The 16730-nt window shown below is 37.2% G+C and overlaps 1 long non-coding RNA gene across 1 annotated transcript in view; it reads left to right on the top strand.

The window, feature by feature from the left end:
* LOC308657153 overlaps window positions 1-16730 on the top strand; it is a 61650-nt gene that overhangs the window by 16314 nt on the left and 28606 nt on the right. Inside the window, exons 2-3 of the long non-coding RNA XR_014023859.1 lie at window positions 679-747; window positions 2275-2454. This is a non-coding gene — a long non-coding RNA (uncharacterized lncRNA). The remainder of the gene's footprint in view (window positions 1-678; window positions 748-2274; window positions 2455-16730) is intronic.

Here is a 16730-nt window from a genome sequence, read left to right as displayed (position 1 = left end):
GTCTCCAACCATAAATCCAATTAATTTACCAGATTAAAAATATATAACCCTTAAACAGACTAGATAATCAAACCAAGTTCATTGGCGTGGTCTTTCCCATTGAAAAGTACACAGGATGTCAAATTATCAGCTTCATGATATTGGAATCAGAACCAGGGAATGTATTTCTAGGACTCAGATGCTGGTTGACCTAGACTCTGACAGCTAGGATGTGTTCTTCTCAGATGGAATCCCTCTGCCTTCATTGCATACGGAGGCTATTCTCAGATAGTTACCTGCAGTCAAGGCACCCTCTATTCTCTTAGCATGGAACAAATGTCAAAGTTTGTTTCTGAAACTCTTCCTTTTCCGTGAGTCTGTGGATGATAAACACATTGCTCCACCCCAGTCAAGACTTGCTCTGGCTTGGGTATCATTCTGTCTCACTATTAGATTAGACATGCATGCACTCAGCAGGTATTTTCCTGAGTGTTCACTCCAAGTTAACCAGTAGAAATGGCTCTTCTCTGATCCACTAAGTGATTTGACTTTATAGTTTAACTCTTCATAGGGTGTCCATTGATCCCTTTTCAAATGGTTGGGTTATCATTCTATCTCTCCTATATACCACCTTTGCCTATCCAACAACCCCTTCCTGTTGATGAATTTTCTTCTAAATAGCCTTTTTTTTTTTTCAAGGAAAGAAGAGTGAAGTGACTCTAACTCAAATGTTCTGATCCCTGGCAATTGTTTTCTTCATAAAAATTGGTATGTCTTTGGAATATGAAGTGAACTTGAACAGTTTGACTTGTTCCTCTAGAGCTTGACCATTTGTAGGTAGTAAAAAAAGTGGGGAAAGCCACCATAGGACTGAGAGAGATGCAGCTTAAGGTAAGTTCACATTGTGTCTCTGTGATAAACACATTGCTCCTTACTCCACTCCCAATACCACCTCTTGGCTCCTGGTGAGGGGACCCACCTAGCTTTCATGGCTCTTCCTGGGTTTGGAGCCCAATCTATGACAAATATATGGGTTAGCTTGATCTTGGGAGGTGAAAAGATGAATTAGCAAGGTGTCACACAGAATGACATGGAAAAGCCTGTCTTTCTGGAAAGAAGTGTTCTTCTACCAACTCTTGAGAAATACGTCCTTAAGATCTCAGCCAGAAAACCCCAAGGCCCTTGTTCTGAATCTGTGAAGCAGACAGCCCCAACATGAGGGCTCTTCCAAGGGCAAGGTCACTGTGGAAGAACCACTATTCCCATTTTCAGGATAATGAGGCCATGGAGAAATGTTTAGAACAAAGCTTTGATGATGAACAGTCATTCAACACATTGTTCAAAACAGACCCAATTATATTAGCTACAGAGTTTAATGACTTTGCTCATTAAAACCAGAAAATGAACAACACATGTTAGAAAAAATTTCAGTAATCTTGAAATAACAAAGGATTTCTTTGGGTAATTCAGTTTATAATACCAGTGCTGACTAACAGAAAAATAATTTGAGTCACATATGTGATTTTAAATTTTCTAGCTGCCACTTTTTAAGAAGCAAAAGGAAACAGATGAAATTGATTTTGAGTATATATTTTTCTGAGCCCAATATATTCCAAACGTTTTACATCTGGGCTCTCTCAGTGCTAAGTCTTCAAAACTAAGTGTATAGAATATCTCAAAGAATATCTCGATTTGTGCTAGTTGCATTTCAAGTTCTTAATAATCACATGTGGTCTGTGGCTACTATATAGAGCAATGCAGTCATAAAACTTTTATTTTCCATAAAATTTCTGATTAACTGAAATTTTATAGTGAATTCTGACTCAAAGAATTCATGAGTTCTGTCCTGTGACTATTGAGTTCTCCTTCTTTATTAAAACACACTCCCTCACCCAGGGAGGGTCCCTTGCATGTGTTTTTTAGGTCACTGGAATTTGCAGTAATTTCCCTGTCCAGTTCAGGGGTACACAGCCATAAGGAGCTATTAAGCAATCATCTCTCTCAGAGGGGGCTTCTGATTTCGGGCACAGCCGTCAGTAGCTGTGTGCATCTCATGCTGCTTCTGCCTTACCTTTGTCCTGCTTCTGAGGAGAGTGGGGTCAGTGCTTCAAGTGCTTCAGAATGAAACATTTAATCCGACTGCTGAGTGCTTTCCTGCAACACCTCTGTGAGGTTGTGAAATATCAGCCTTGATAAGAGCTACAGAACAAAGCTGAGAGTTGCTGGTCAGAGCTGGTATGAGACCTATGGCCATGGAACTGACCCATCACCAAGCTCCAACCTGAATGTCCCCAGGTGATCCACAGACACCAAGTTCTAACGAGACAAACTGCATGATTTCAAGAGTGCGTTTTTGGAACTACCAGAGGGATCAGTGTCATTAGGAAACACAGCTACAAATGCTGTCACTTAACCCAACTTGAATGAACGAAGATCATGCTCAAGGGATATAAAGAACACAGCCTCATCTCTTTGGTAAGTGTTCTTATTTTATTATGACATATTATATTATAAATGCAGTGAATTCTGATTAGTTGTAGGACAAAGCTAAAAAAAATACACATTTTTTTTTTGTAGTACCAGCGATTGAACTGAGGGCCTTGCATATGCTAGACAAGAAATGAACTACATATTTCACTTTGAGACAGGTCTTGCTAAGTGCTGAGGCTGGCGTCAAACTTGTGAAACTCCTGTTTATCTCCCCAGTAGCTGGGATCACAGGTGTGCACCACTGCTTTCTGCTAAAAAGTCTTTTTTTTTTCTTAAGAACATAGAAAAATATAATAACCACAAGACATTGTGAACTACCTCTCAAAATTAAGCAAATTATCTAGAATTTATTAAAGGCTGAGAGATCTGTTCCTCTTTTGCAGGACTGAGGTCGGTTTAAAATATCACTTTTTTTTGTGAGGGGGTGCTAGTGATTGGACTCAGGGGCACTCAACCACTGAACCACATCCCTAGTCATTTTTTGTATTTTATTTAGAGACAGGGTCTCACTTAGTTGCTTAGTGCCCCGCTGTTGCTGAGGCTGGCTTTGAACTGCCTCAGCCTTTCAAACTGCTGGGATTACAGGCATGTGCCATTGTGCCCCCCTCCCCCCAATAAAAATCACTTATTTAGGGAAGCCTTCCTGGACTACCCAAAGCAAAGGTCTCCCTTGCTATTCTCTGTCTGTACACTGTTTGTATCTTCAATAGTGTGTATCATAAGCTGTCATTATACATTGGTTTGTTTGTTTTCTTGTTTTTTACTGTGTCTTGACAAGACCACAAATTCCACAAAGGTAAACACACAAAGATGTGTGCACTTCTTTAACCTCACATACCCAGAAAGAGGTACTATACTTGGCACATAGAAGCACCTAAAAATAATAGCAATAGAATGAATGTTCCATTAGTGACAGTCTTTTGACTAACATCTTTCAACAAAAACTTCTGAAATCAAGATAAAGCCTGTTCACAAGTCAGTATCGTCAGTATCAATTTTAGAAGTCTAAGCAGTTTTTCAGAGAGGTAATTGATTAATTCAGTCCAAGAGTTGATGCATGTTAATTCTTGAAGTTATTCTAACGAGGCACACAATAATTTGAATTCTACAATTTTATATTTATTTAATGTTGATTTATCAAAATTTGCCAACAGCCAGATTTTACCCAGAGAGATAGTGACAGTGAGGATGGCTTAACAGGAGCCATGAGAATGAGTTCAAGTTGGATTGCAGCTCAATTAATGGATGATTTTAGCTTCCAGATTAGGACACTAAGCTTCATCCAGTTCAGTTCCACAGATAACTTATTAATAACTACAGTGTTTTGGATAGCTAAATGACTTAGATAGGGTTTCTGTACTCAGTTTTTCAGTACTTGATAGACTTAGTCTATTGGAGAGAGATAAACTTGACAATTTTGACAAACACTGAAATATAAATATGAGCACTGAATTAGTCACTCAGATGAGCTTGTTTCCCAGGAGCATTGAGGAAGACTTCTCAAAGGAGATGACATGAAGTTCAGCCTCAAAAAGCCCCACCTTAGAGTCTTGGCATCTGGTGTTCCCTCTGCTGGAACAGATTGCCCCCAGATTTTCTAGAGCATCTCAGGTTGTCTCCTCCATTACTATTTCTCTGTTTTATTCTTGACATTTACTATTATCTGAAATTATCTTGACAATTATCTGTTTACGGTCAGTCTGATCCCTCAAGAATATAAGCTCTATGAGTATAGAGACCTGGTCTTCTTAGCATCGGGAAGTAGTTTTATTAATTGCAAAGTGACATGATAAAATCACTCTGGAAAAGCCATTCTGACAATGGAGCTTAAAAGGAATTTTAGGGGACACAGACTTAGGTAAGAAGAACATTAGAAGGTTCTTGTAACTTAATATTAGTGATACAGGTAAAGATATAAATTGCGTCAAGAAGCATGAAGGTGCATGTTGAATCCAGGACGTGCTGAATGAAGAAATTTCAGTTCATACTGGCTTCACTCATCCTCAAAGAAACTCTTTGCTCATTCCCACTTCAGTTTCTGTAGTTGTTTCCTCTTCCTGGAAAACTTCTCCAGGTCTCTGTATTGTATTTAGATCTCTTCTTACATGTAACCTTCTTAAAGATTTCTTTCCCAGCCACCTTGTTTAAAAGCATTCATCTTCATACCCTGGTTTTGTTTTTCCTCCTGGTATATTCACTCATTATCATTACATTATATACAAAACATTATATTACACATTATATGTAAGTTTCCATAAGGCAAGAAATCAGTCTGCCTTGTTCACCACTTCATTTGCAATGGACAGCATATAACAGGAATTCAACATATTTATGGAATGAATAAATAGACCAGACTGGGTATGAAGGTGATTAATAAGGACACTGAGTCATTATGAAGTTAGAATAACAGAAGGGAGTTTGGTAGAAGTTACAAGTTCATAAGGAATGCTCTTCATCAAGACAGACTCAGATAAGCAGTATTACACAGCATCAAACAGTGTTTGACACATAGGAGGACCTCAATCTAAAATGAATGAAAGAACATCTTGCTTGCTTTTCCAATTAATGTATACTGAGAAATTCATAAAAACAACTTCCTAAATGAATAATTAATTCTCTTCAGAGATTTTTCAAAGTCATACTGGTTTTGCTACTATTTGTATGTACCAATGAGTCTTTGCTGGATTTGTTAAACCATCTGTACCACAGATTGTTTTAAACTATTTTCTCAATAGTTTACCTGAGGATCACGTCTTAATTTTTAACCAGATTAACAACATAATTTTGAGAGTTATACAAAGCTTTGCTCCTGAAGAGTTCCATTTCCTCTCTCCTTCTTTTATAGTTGTCATATTCATATGTGTTACACATAAGTTATATGTTCATCACATATTATTTACTATGTACTTTTCTTTTTTATTTATTGGTTCTTTTTAGTTATACATGACAGCAGAATCTGGATATAATCATACAAGCATGGAAAATATCTTATTCTAGTTAGAGTCCCATTCTTATGGGTGTTACTATGTACTTATCTTTACCAGTGCTCTTTATTTCTTCTTCTGGTGTTGAGTTTTTGTCTAGTGTCCTTTTATATCAGTCTGAAGGACTCCCTTTAGAAACTTCTGTAGAGCAGGTTTGCTCTGAAAAATCCTGTTTTTTATTTATCTGTGAATGTCTTAATTTCTGCTTCATTTTTGAAGTATAGTTTTGTTAGAGGTAGAATTATTTTTTAAAAATATTTATTTTTCAGTTATAGGTGGACACAATATCTTTATTTTATTTTTATGTGGTGCTAAGGATCGAACCCAGCATCTCACGAATGGTAATTGAGCGCTCTACCTCTGAGCCACAACCCCAGCCCCCAGAGGTAGAATTCTTGATCCATAACTTTGAATATGTCATCCACTGCCTTCTGGCATCCATAAGATCTGATGAGAAATCAGCTATAACTCTTATTGAGACTCCCACATGTGTTAGCCAAGATAAATCTCAGTATATTCTTCTATAAGGAGAAAAGGATTACTTTGGTTCATGGTTTCAGTCCATAGCACTTGGCCCCTGTTGCCTTTGGGTCTGTGGTGAGACAGTACATTATGGTGGGAGCATGTATTACAGCAAAGTTGCTTACTTCATGGAGGCTGAGAAGCAAAAAGAGAAAAAGAGGAAGGATGAGTGTCTCAATATCCCTTTCAAGGGCATGCCCTCATATGGCTGGAAGACTTCCAACTAGTCCTCACCTCTTAAAAGTTCTACCACCTTCCAATAGTGCCATAAGCTAGGAACCAACCCTTTAACACATGGGCCTTAGGGGGGAACACTTGTAAAATATAGTATCTTGTATATAATGAGTCACTTCTTTCTTGTTGTTTTCAAGATTCCCTATTTTTATTTTTCAGTAATTTTATCATAATCTGTCTAAGTGTGAATCTCTTTTAGCTTATCCTACTTAGAGTTTTTCATTGTGTTTTAAGTTTCTCAAATGTGTAGCTTAATGGTTTTAAAAAATAAAATTTGGATAGTTTTTAGCCATTATTTCTTTATATTCTTTCTGTTCTTTTTTCTGCTTTCCTTCTGCTAACTACCACCATGTACTTATGGTGTCCCACAGATCTCTGAGGCTTTGTTTATTTATTTATTTTCTTATTATTTTTTCCCTCTTCTTCAGACTAAATAGTCTCAATTGACCTATCTTAAAGTTTATCAATTCTATCTTCTTCCCACTCAACTCCTGCTGTTGAACTCTAGTGAATTTTTTATTTAGGTAATTGTATTATTCAACTCCAGAATTTCTATTTGGGTCTTTAAAAAACACAATAATTTCTATCTCCTTATATAGTAAGACATCTTTCTCATACTTTCTTTTCTTAGTTCTTTGAATATGTTTAGAATAGATAACTTGAACCTTTGTCTAATAAGTCCAACATTATTCTCCCAGGGAGTCTCAATTGACTGCTTTTCCTCCAGATATGTTTTTTTGCATGTTTCATAATTTTATAGACATTAAAAAACCTGAACATTAAAAAACATAACTTGACAACTCTGGAAATCAGATGCTCTCCTATCTGCCTGGATTTATTATTATTGTTGGTTTGATTCTGAATTAATTCTGTCAAGTTTATGTCCTTTGTCATGTATGGTTACTAGACTCTTCACTTCAGTGAGTTTAGTGGTCAATAATGATTGGACAGAAATTTCATTAAATATCTAAGACCAATAAGCTTTGCTGTCTTTGGTAAAGAAATCTGTGTGAGTATTTGGAACAAACCTTCAACATTCAGCCAGGAAGTTTCTAACTCTGCCTTGTCCTTGCTTGTCCAGAACCTCAAAGTCAAGCAAAGCTGAGAAATTAAGGACTTTCCCGGTGTTTTTTGAGTATATGCACAGGCCCAGGGATGCATATAGCCTTCTAGATTCCCAGAAATATACTAAAAATTTTCAAAGCTCCTTAAAGAAATTTCAAGTCTCAGATTTTCCCTTTAACTTTTTTAGTTAGTCTACTGTTTGACTCAACTATTACTTAACATATTAAGCAACTGTAGAGTTCCCAACCAATGCCTCTAGGAAAAGTACCTACACATTGGGTATGCTCCAAGTCAGTTCAAATAAAGACAGTTTTTGAGTAAAATATTTTTATGAACCATCACAGAGCAAAATAATGCTAATTCTCTTGGATGGGACTTTGAAGGAGCTCTAACCCTATTATATCCCCTCCAGTGGTTGCCAGGATATTGGTATTCACTGTATTGTAGGCTACTGGTTTTCAAAGCTATCATTGATTTGAGGAGAGGGAAACAGGAATAGAGAAAGTTAAAATCTCATAAGTCTTCCTGTTCTTTCTGATAAATGACAACTGTTTGAATAAAGCCATGAACTGAACCTCTAAAACTGTGAGGCCCAAATAAACTTTTCCTCCTCTTAGTTGTTCTTGTCAGGTATTTTGATTGCAGCAATGGAAAACTTATTAACACAACATTGATTAATATTATATTATAATATAGTTATGTTATTATTAAATAATTATATTTAATATATAATTGTTATTACTAAATTTTATTTTATTATTTTATTGCTCATTTTACTGAATAAGCCTTTGAATAATTTCCAGAGTTCTGAAAAACTTGATTCTGATAATTTTTTTCTGGTGTTCTCATTGCTATTATAGAGAAAATTTCAGAGGTCCATACTCTGTTATTTCCACTGATGTGCCTCCACAGATTCTTTCCGTGTCATTTATCCTTTCCTTCACATAAACTATTGTTTTTTAAACATTAAAACATTAAAACCCCAAATGGTTTATATTTGTTCTGTTTTTAAAAGGTGAGTTTTATGAGATGTTTGTTTTTATAAAACCACCAATGAAAAAAGGCAATTAAAAGGATGACAAATTGATAAACCACAGAAAAAGATAAATTGTTTTTGGCCGTCTATAAATTTCACAAATATTTTGTCTTTTTGCTTGTTTGGACTCGGTTAACTTGAAAATTCCATTTACATTTTGACCTTGTGTCAGTTCCTTATATCTTCCCTGGGCCCAGGCAAGCCTGCTTTCAGCAGCCCCTTACTGTTGACCATCAGTGTCACATTAGTCAGCCTGGGAGACCATGATGAAATACCACAGACTAGATGACTTAACAACAGAAATTTAATTTCTCACAGTTCTGGAGTCTGGAAGTCTAAGACCAAAATACTAAAAAAATTGATTTCTCCTGAGGCCATCTCTTTGATTGCAGAAGACTGTCTTCTCACTGTGCCAGAACAAAGCTTTTATTTCTGTGTGCCCATAGTCCTAGAGACTCTTCTTCTTTTAAGTATTTACCAGTCCTACAGAATTAAGTCCCCACCCTTATGACTTCACATGACCATAATTATCTCCTTAACTCATTGTGTCCCATCATTCCAGATAGGAAACATCTACAAAAATTTAAACATAATATATAATTATTTAATAATAACATAACTATATTATAATATAGTATCAATCAATATTGTGTTAATAAGTTTTCCATTGCTGTAATCAAAATACCCGACAAGAACAACTAAGAAGGAGGAAAAGTTTGTTTTGGCCTCACAGTTTCAGAGAGGTTCAGTCCATGGCTGGCCAATTCCATTCAATTCTATTGCTCTGGGCCAAGATGAGGCAGAACATCATAGTTGGAAGAGCATGGCAGGAGAAAGCTGCTCAGCTCATAGCAGCCAGAAGGAGAGAGAGAGAGAGAGAGAGAGAGAGAGAGAGAGAGAGAGAGAGAGAGGGGAAGAATCAGGAACAAAATACAATCCTCAAGGTCATGCCCTCAGTGATCTACTTCCTTCAGCCATGCCCTACCTGCCCTACAGTTACCATCCAGTAATCCATTTGAATTATTAATCCAAATGGATTAATCTACTGATTAGGTTATAACTCTCAGAATCTAATCTTTTCACCCCCAAATATTCCTGTATTTTCTCAGACATGAGGTTTTGGAGGAATACCACATATCAAAACCATAACATTAATTGACATATATACATATGAATATAAACACATACAAATATGTGTGTGTATATATACATATATACAGACACACACATTCTCACTTTCTCTTTCTCTCCATTATGATTTCCAACTTATTTTAATGCATCTGTGTCAATTTTGTTGAAATATTTGCAGAATTGAACACTTGGACTTAATGGGCTAGAGATCCTATTTCCAAATACTGTCACACTGGGATTTAGGACTTCCACATACACATTTTGAAGGGACACAATTCAGGTCATAACAAATGTCTAATATGGTAACTTTTCCATAAACACTTTTAGTGATTATATGTAACCTCTTGCCCTTCACTTTTCTACATCATTCCTATCCCTTTGTAAACATCTCCCAACTAGTCTATATGATGTCTGGTACAATGAATGGGAGAGCGACATTATGTGGAACTCCAGACATGAAGTCTTGACATCAGAGTCGAGATCCCCCTCTGGTACCAAACAGCTATATGACCTTGAGTCAGTCAGCAAACTCACTGATTTTCGTTAGCTTTTGCATTTTAGGGTGTGTTGGCCTAAAATGCCCTCTACCCCCAGGTCCTGAATTTGTCATCAGTCTTTATTACTAAAACATGCTTGTTTCATCCTCTTTATGGTATGTCTAAGGGCTAATTAGCAAAATATAACCTACCAAGTGTGTTGATTAAATAGTCCTGAGTGGTTTCTATTTCTGCCCAGATTTTTTCTGGAAATGCTGTTCCTGCTGTTGCTGCTCAGGTAAGAGTGGCATTAGCATTTGTGGGAAGCTTAGTCCAGGAAGAAAGATGACATGCAGTGAGAGAGTGGATTGGGTATTGAAGAGTGCAGGTACTTAGGGGTGGAGCAGAACCTGGGAGTTCCCACATGTGTATTTAATCAACTTTTGCTGAAAATCTACTTGTTCCAAGCATTGTGAAAAATGAACTAAAGCTCACATCAGGGCTTTCTCTGATCATACGATGTGGACTCGCAAGAATTATAGTTGTAGAAAAAGGAAGATGACCTGTGTTCAGATCTTGGACTTGTTGTTTATTCTTTTGTGACCCTGTGACCACAGTCAAGTCACTTGGCTATTCAGAGTCTTGATTATTCCATTTTAAAAAGAAAGGATTGATCAGGAATTTTATATGGCTGGTTGTACCATTTTGGCTTTCACCTTCTAGAAGCATGTTTCCTAGGGAGTGGAGTGTGGATCCTGACTAAAATAAAATCAATGAACATAATAGTCCTTGTTCTCCTAATGGAATTTTCTTTATACTTAAAAAGAGAGCCAAAGGCTGCAGCAGAAGGATGGCAAGTTCAAAGCCAGCAACTTAGTGTGGCCCTCTGCAACTTAGCAAGACCCTGACTGAAAACAAACACAAACTGAGGATGTGGCTCAGTAGTTAAGTGCCGCTGGGCCCAATACCCAGCACCAAAGAGAGAGAGAGAGAGAGAGAGAGAGAGAGAGAGAGAGAGAGAATATGAGAAAGAGAGAAAGCCAAAACCCAAACACCAAATTTTAATGCTAACATTGTTCCCTAGATTGCTAAAGAACTATATTTCATTATTTTCAACAAATTCAATAGAAGCTGCCCATACCTTTGGAGTTACTGATTTATAGCCTTTGGTTCTCTAGGACCTGATGGTGCCTTTGTGTTCAGGCTAATATGGCCTTGGTGTCAGTCTTCATGGGCAGATTGTATCACAAGGGAGGTTGTAAAGCACAGTGGTTAAGGCTTAGGCTTCAGGCCAGAGCTGGATTCAAGTTCTGGCTCTGTCATTCACAACTATATCACTTTGGCAAGGTACGAACTTCTCTAGGCCCAGTTTCCAAATCTATAAAACAAGGATGATACTGTTACCCACTTCAAAGTCACAGTGAAGATCAATTTTTCAACTGCGTTAAAGTTATCAGTGACTGGTATAAAAGTTAAAAGCACAAAAAAATGTTACCTTGAATAATTGATAGAAAGAACTCTTTCTTTTATTTTTCCAGGATCCACACGGCATAGCTATAATTATTTTTTACTATTCTTTATACTTCTATATTAATTTCATCCGGAGATTAGGATGGTTCCAACTGTAACATGAGTACTTGTTCAACCTGAGATGTCATCAATTCATCTTTCAGATGTCTTTTTAGAGATATAAACCACTATCTCATGTTGTTGGAGTACTTACAAAATCTGCAAGAAACCAAGTGAAGAGAAAAATGCAGTCAAAGAGAATCAGGAAAAATTTAAAATATAATTTAAATCCTTAATTCTTTTTTATATGTACAGTTATCTCATACATTTATGTTTATAAACAGTACCATAGTATTTATGAAAAAATGCTTAAAATCTTTGAGGATTTACATATAATTTCTTCAAACTCTACCCAAGATACAGAACATAAACAAGTCCACAATACTGGTGTAAATATATACATATTTTTTAATTTTCGGCGGACACAACATCTTTGTTTGTATGTGGTACTGAGGATCGAACCCGGGCCGCACGCATGTCAGGCGAGCGCGCTACCGCTTGAGCCACATCCCCAGCCCTGGTATAAATATTTTTAAAGTCTTTCCAAACCAACGAATCTAAATATGACTCTTCCTTTTATTTTCCCAGTCTCCCTCTTTCAAATGAACACACTGGTTTTCTTTAGATCCCAAAGGTACTCTGAAATCATGTCCTGGTGATCAGAGGATAAAATATCAAAAGTTCCCTCTCTACCATATGTAAAAAATTTTAAGCTATGGCACTCAGATAAACAGAGACTGAAAGTAAGCTGGTTTTGCCTCAAATTATTGGAAACTTGATAGTATTTTAGAATCTCGAAACAGATCTTAAGCTGGGTAAATGTATTCTTAGAAAAGGGAGAAAATATGGGCTGTATGGATAAGAAAGGTTTTGGTCATAGGAGAGGCCAAAGATAAATCTAAGATAGGAAGATAAATCTGCTAGGACCTGTATAAGTTTCGTTGGATTGAAATCACAATAACCTGTGGCTGAATGAGGTGTCCTAGCTGCTCCAAGATACTTGACTTTTGAATAATAACTAGAGAGCTTCCCTGGTGTTTACATACCCGTGCAACTTTTGCGTTTACTCCTTGCAGATCACTCATGCAGACATTTATGCAGTTCACTTTCCTGAACCCTAGATCTCATCTTCCTTGTAACCATCATGCTTACACACATAACTCACACTGTTTCCTGAGGCTGATGTGGGCAAGCAAAGCACAGCAAAGTCTCAGCATTGGGAATGGCCCCTTGATTTTCTTTCTGTATGTTAGTATAAAAAGACCCCGAGTGTTTTTTTTTCTTTAAGTATGCATTTTTTTTAACTTCCAAACTCTGACAACAAATTTTGTTCCACAACATATTAAACAAATGTCCACCAATAACAGAATGAATAATCTGAGAGCATACTCACCACAATGGAATACATTACAGCAATTAGAATAAGCAGCCTACTGCTAATGCAACAACATGGCTGACTCTCATTAACAAAATGTTGAGTGAAAGAAGCCAGGCCCAAGAGTAAACACTATATGACTCCTGTTACATAAAGTTCAAGAAGAGGGACATGAATTAGGGTAGAGTAGAAATTATCCAGTGGGGGGAGAGGTATAAGTGGGGCTTCTAGTGTGATGGTGGCTTTTTTGTTCTGAAAGCTGGTTATACAATTGTAATCTTTATAAAAATTCACTAAATTGTATATGAATAACAAGTACCTTTTAAGTATTTCACTTCATTAGAAATATTTTTTTAAAAAAGATATCTGGAAAACAAGTGACTCTTAGTTCCTTAGTCTGACATCCCTCATTTGTGTTTTGGCCCTTTCTGCATTTTGTAATTTGTGTTGTGAGAAAGTCTTTTAAGACTTTTCAAAAATTTCCATGATGGCCTCCTTGGTAAACACAATCAAGTGTTTGTGATATCTGAGGACTAATGATTCACAGATTGCTGCGTTATGGCTTTTGGACACTGCTGACAAGCATGGACTTTTCAAGGTGCTCTTCCTGGGGTCATATGAGCCATCAGTTAACTATTTCTTTTGTTCACAGAGATTTCAGGAAAGTACATGTTCTTTTATGGCAAGGTTGCAGTGCTGATTATCCATTGGCAGGGGCTTTGTGTATTTTAGTTAACAATGTGAGATTTCTTAGAGTCATCTGATGTTAAAGGGCAACTGGAATAGCTCAGCTGTGAGGATGTCAGAGCACGGGCTACAAGAAGGTCTCGTGAGCTCTGCCATGCTAGCAATTTTTGAGACTTACAAAATTGCTGAAGCTCTCACTAGATTGCTAAGGCTGGTCTCAAACTTGCAATCCTCCAGCCTCAGAAAATTTTAATTTTAAATCCTTAAACAGATGATTGTAGTATAATTTTTTTGTATAGCAGGTTTCATATTCTAAACCATAGGGGGTGAAAAAGTACCTTATCGTTTTTTTCTCTCTCTAGCCTTATTTAATGACAAGTTAGCAGCCATATGAAGTAATTTTCTTCTAGATTTTAATGAAACCATTTTTAGTTTTGTTTTTAACTTCAATTTATGTAAATGTGCTATTAAACGACCTATAAAATAGAGATAGAAGAATGTAGTTGCACAACCCTGGATTTAAAATAAGAATTCAAATTCATTGAAATTTGTTATGTACTAGATCTGAGACAAGTCCTCTCTTTTCTCTTACCTTAAATTTCCACATTTGCAAATGGGGTTAATAATTCCTGACCTGGCTAAATCACACATTTGCTTTCTCACTTGAGTTAATGTAGCTATGAAAGTTTTAAATGTTACTTTAAAAAATCTGGACTTAGAGCTGTTTCTGATAATTTAAAATATTTAAAACAATAATAAACCATAATAACATAGGAACCATTCCTAAATGAAGAACCCTCAAGTTTCAAAAGTGTCGACTTTTCAAGGCCATAGGATTTCTGGGTAACCAGCTTCCCCCACAAGGAAACACTTTGCTCTCTCTCGCTGGCTTGAATCTGACACCATTGCTTCCATCCAATAGGATGCTCAGTGTCACTTCAGGAACCCTGAGTCCCCCAACAGTGATGGCCTATTTCAATACTGATAGCTATCTATCTATCTCTCCCTCTCCCTCTCCCTCCTAAGGAGCACAAAGATACTCTTTCCTGGGTCAGGCTCTAGCGTGTGAAAGTAAAACCATTAAAGGAGCCCAAGATTTAGAGTCCCCAAGTGTGACTTTTCTTAAGGAACAAACTGTCATAGTCAAACCTCCCTCCCTTCATAAGCAGATGAAATAATCTGATGAAGGCACAGGGTGGTGTGAGTGGGAGAAATGGTAAAGTGGAGGGGACCTCAAGTCCTCCCGTCAACTGGTCCACTGTCCTCTGTACAGCAGCAAGATGGGGGACAGAGAGAAGCTCTTCTCCAGCCAGACTCTTGACTTTGAAAGGGTAACAGCCTCTTTCCCTTAACCCTGACACAGAGGTCATCTTCTCTGAATTTCCTTGTGTTCCAAGGAGAGATAGAGAGTTTCTTCCTGTCGGGCCAATACTTTGGGATCAAAAGCTGAGACACTTTGCTAGCATATTAATTTCTGTGTGATCTCCCAAACCAGCATCTTGCTCAGAGCGGGCCTCCACAAAAACTTGAAATTCACTGACTAATGACTGTACCTTATGGTTCATCTAAGTCTGTTCTCTTGAAATGTCGAACAGATTTCCTGCTAAATGAAATAATTTTCTAATATGTTTGCCTATCCAATGCAGATTGCCAAAAACTGAGACTGACTTGGTCAACAGAAGCCAAGAGCATCATTAAGCATCATACCTTCTGCTAAAGTGCTTCTGCTAAGATGCTTCTGCTAAAGGGGCCTACTCTGAGTTGTATCTGATACATAAGATCCATCTTTTTGCGCTCCCTCTCCAAAGCCATCTTCCAGTCATAAGAAATAACTTAGGATGTGATGTTGACCTGCGTTGATAAATAGGTTATCCAGCAGCTTATGACATGACCTAGCTCAAAATGATGAACTTAGAAATTCAACTGAAAATACCAGGAGATCAAAGTTAATACTAGGTACTGAACTCAAAAGGGAACACATTCAAAAGCAGACAAAGCTGAGATCATGCTGTCCATTTTATGACACCCAAAGCTACAGGGAGTTAACACCCTAAGTAAGCCAAGAGGGAAAATAAAACCCAGCAGGGAACCACAAAAAGTAGAAAGGCAGAGAAAAAGAATGGCTGAGAACATTTCCTGAATATTTTGTCTCTTTTCCTGGGATTTTGTGCATTCTTTAAAATATACCTCCATTGTTTTGAGTGAAGATGACATTTATTGCACCCAAAAGAGCAAAACCATAACAGATGCATACACTTCTTCCATTTTTTTCCACTGAAGCTTTTTTATTACGAATAAAAATTATTATTTTGTTATGTATTCTCTCTTAATGGGGCTGGATAACTCATTAGTAATACTGCAAATATTCCAGACCTCAGGATTCTAAGTTACCAGACTGAGATAATTACACCTTACACTTCTCATGGCCTCCTCTGGTCTCCTGGCTTTAGGAGGGGGTGCTCCTTTGGGGCCCAGAGAATTTCAGCACTTTCATTTCCGGTTTCAGTTCACAATTTGTAGCAGATGGTCTCCCCAGCGGAGAGCCCTGGAGGTGGCTGACTCCCAGATTTGTTAGGAGGGGAATGAGGAATTTCTCAAGAATTCATTTTGGATCTCTGGCCAGTAAGAGAAGGCAACTAGGGCTGGGGTTGTGGCTCAGTGGTAGAGTACTTGCCTAGCATGTGTGAGGCCCTGGGTTCGATTCTCAGCATCACATGTAAATAAATAAAATAAAGATCCAATGACAACTAAAAATATAATATATACATATAAAAAAAGAGAAGGCAACTAGAAAAATGCTGCAGACTATACTTCATTTTGCATAGTTGACTATTGAGAATTAAAAAAAAAAAAGACTTAAGCAGCAACTGTGAAATTTAGGGCAGTTCCAGTTCACTTGGTGAGACTGGTATCAGTCGGGGAGGGCTGTAAATTCTGTCCCTGTACATGGGATGAGTCAAAAGTGCCCATACTCCTACTTACTGGAGACCAGCACTATGAGGGACAGAACCACTACCTGGATATCTCTCAGAGGCTTTACTTCTATTTTCGGTGTGGGATTTTTATTGCACAATTAAATCCTTTATGTTTTTTAATCTTAATAAGAGTTCTCTTAATTGGAAACCTGCATTAGAGAAGAATTTAAAATACATTGATTCAACTAGTGATTTTTGTTGTTGTTT

Source organism: Spermophilus citellus (genome assembly GCF_964194105.1).
Source record: "Spermophilus citellus genome assembly, chromosome: 9".
Lineage (NCBI taxonomy): Eukaryota > Metazoa > Chordata > Mammalia > Rodentia > Sciuridae > Spermophilus > Spermophilus citellus.
This window is presented reverse-complemented; position numbering and strand designations above follow the sequence as displayed.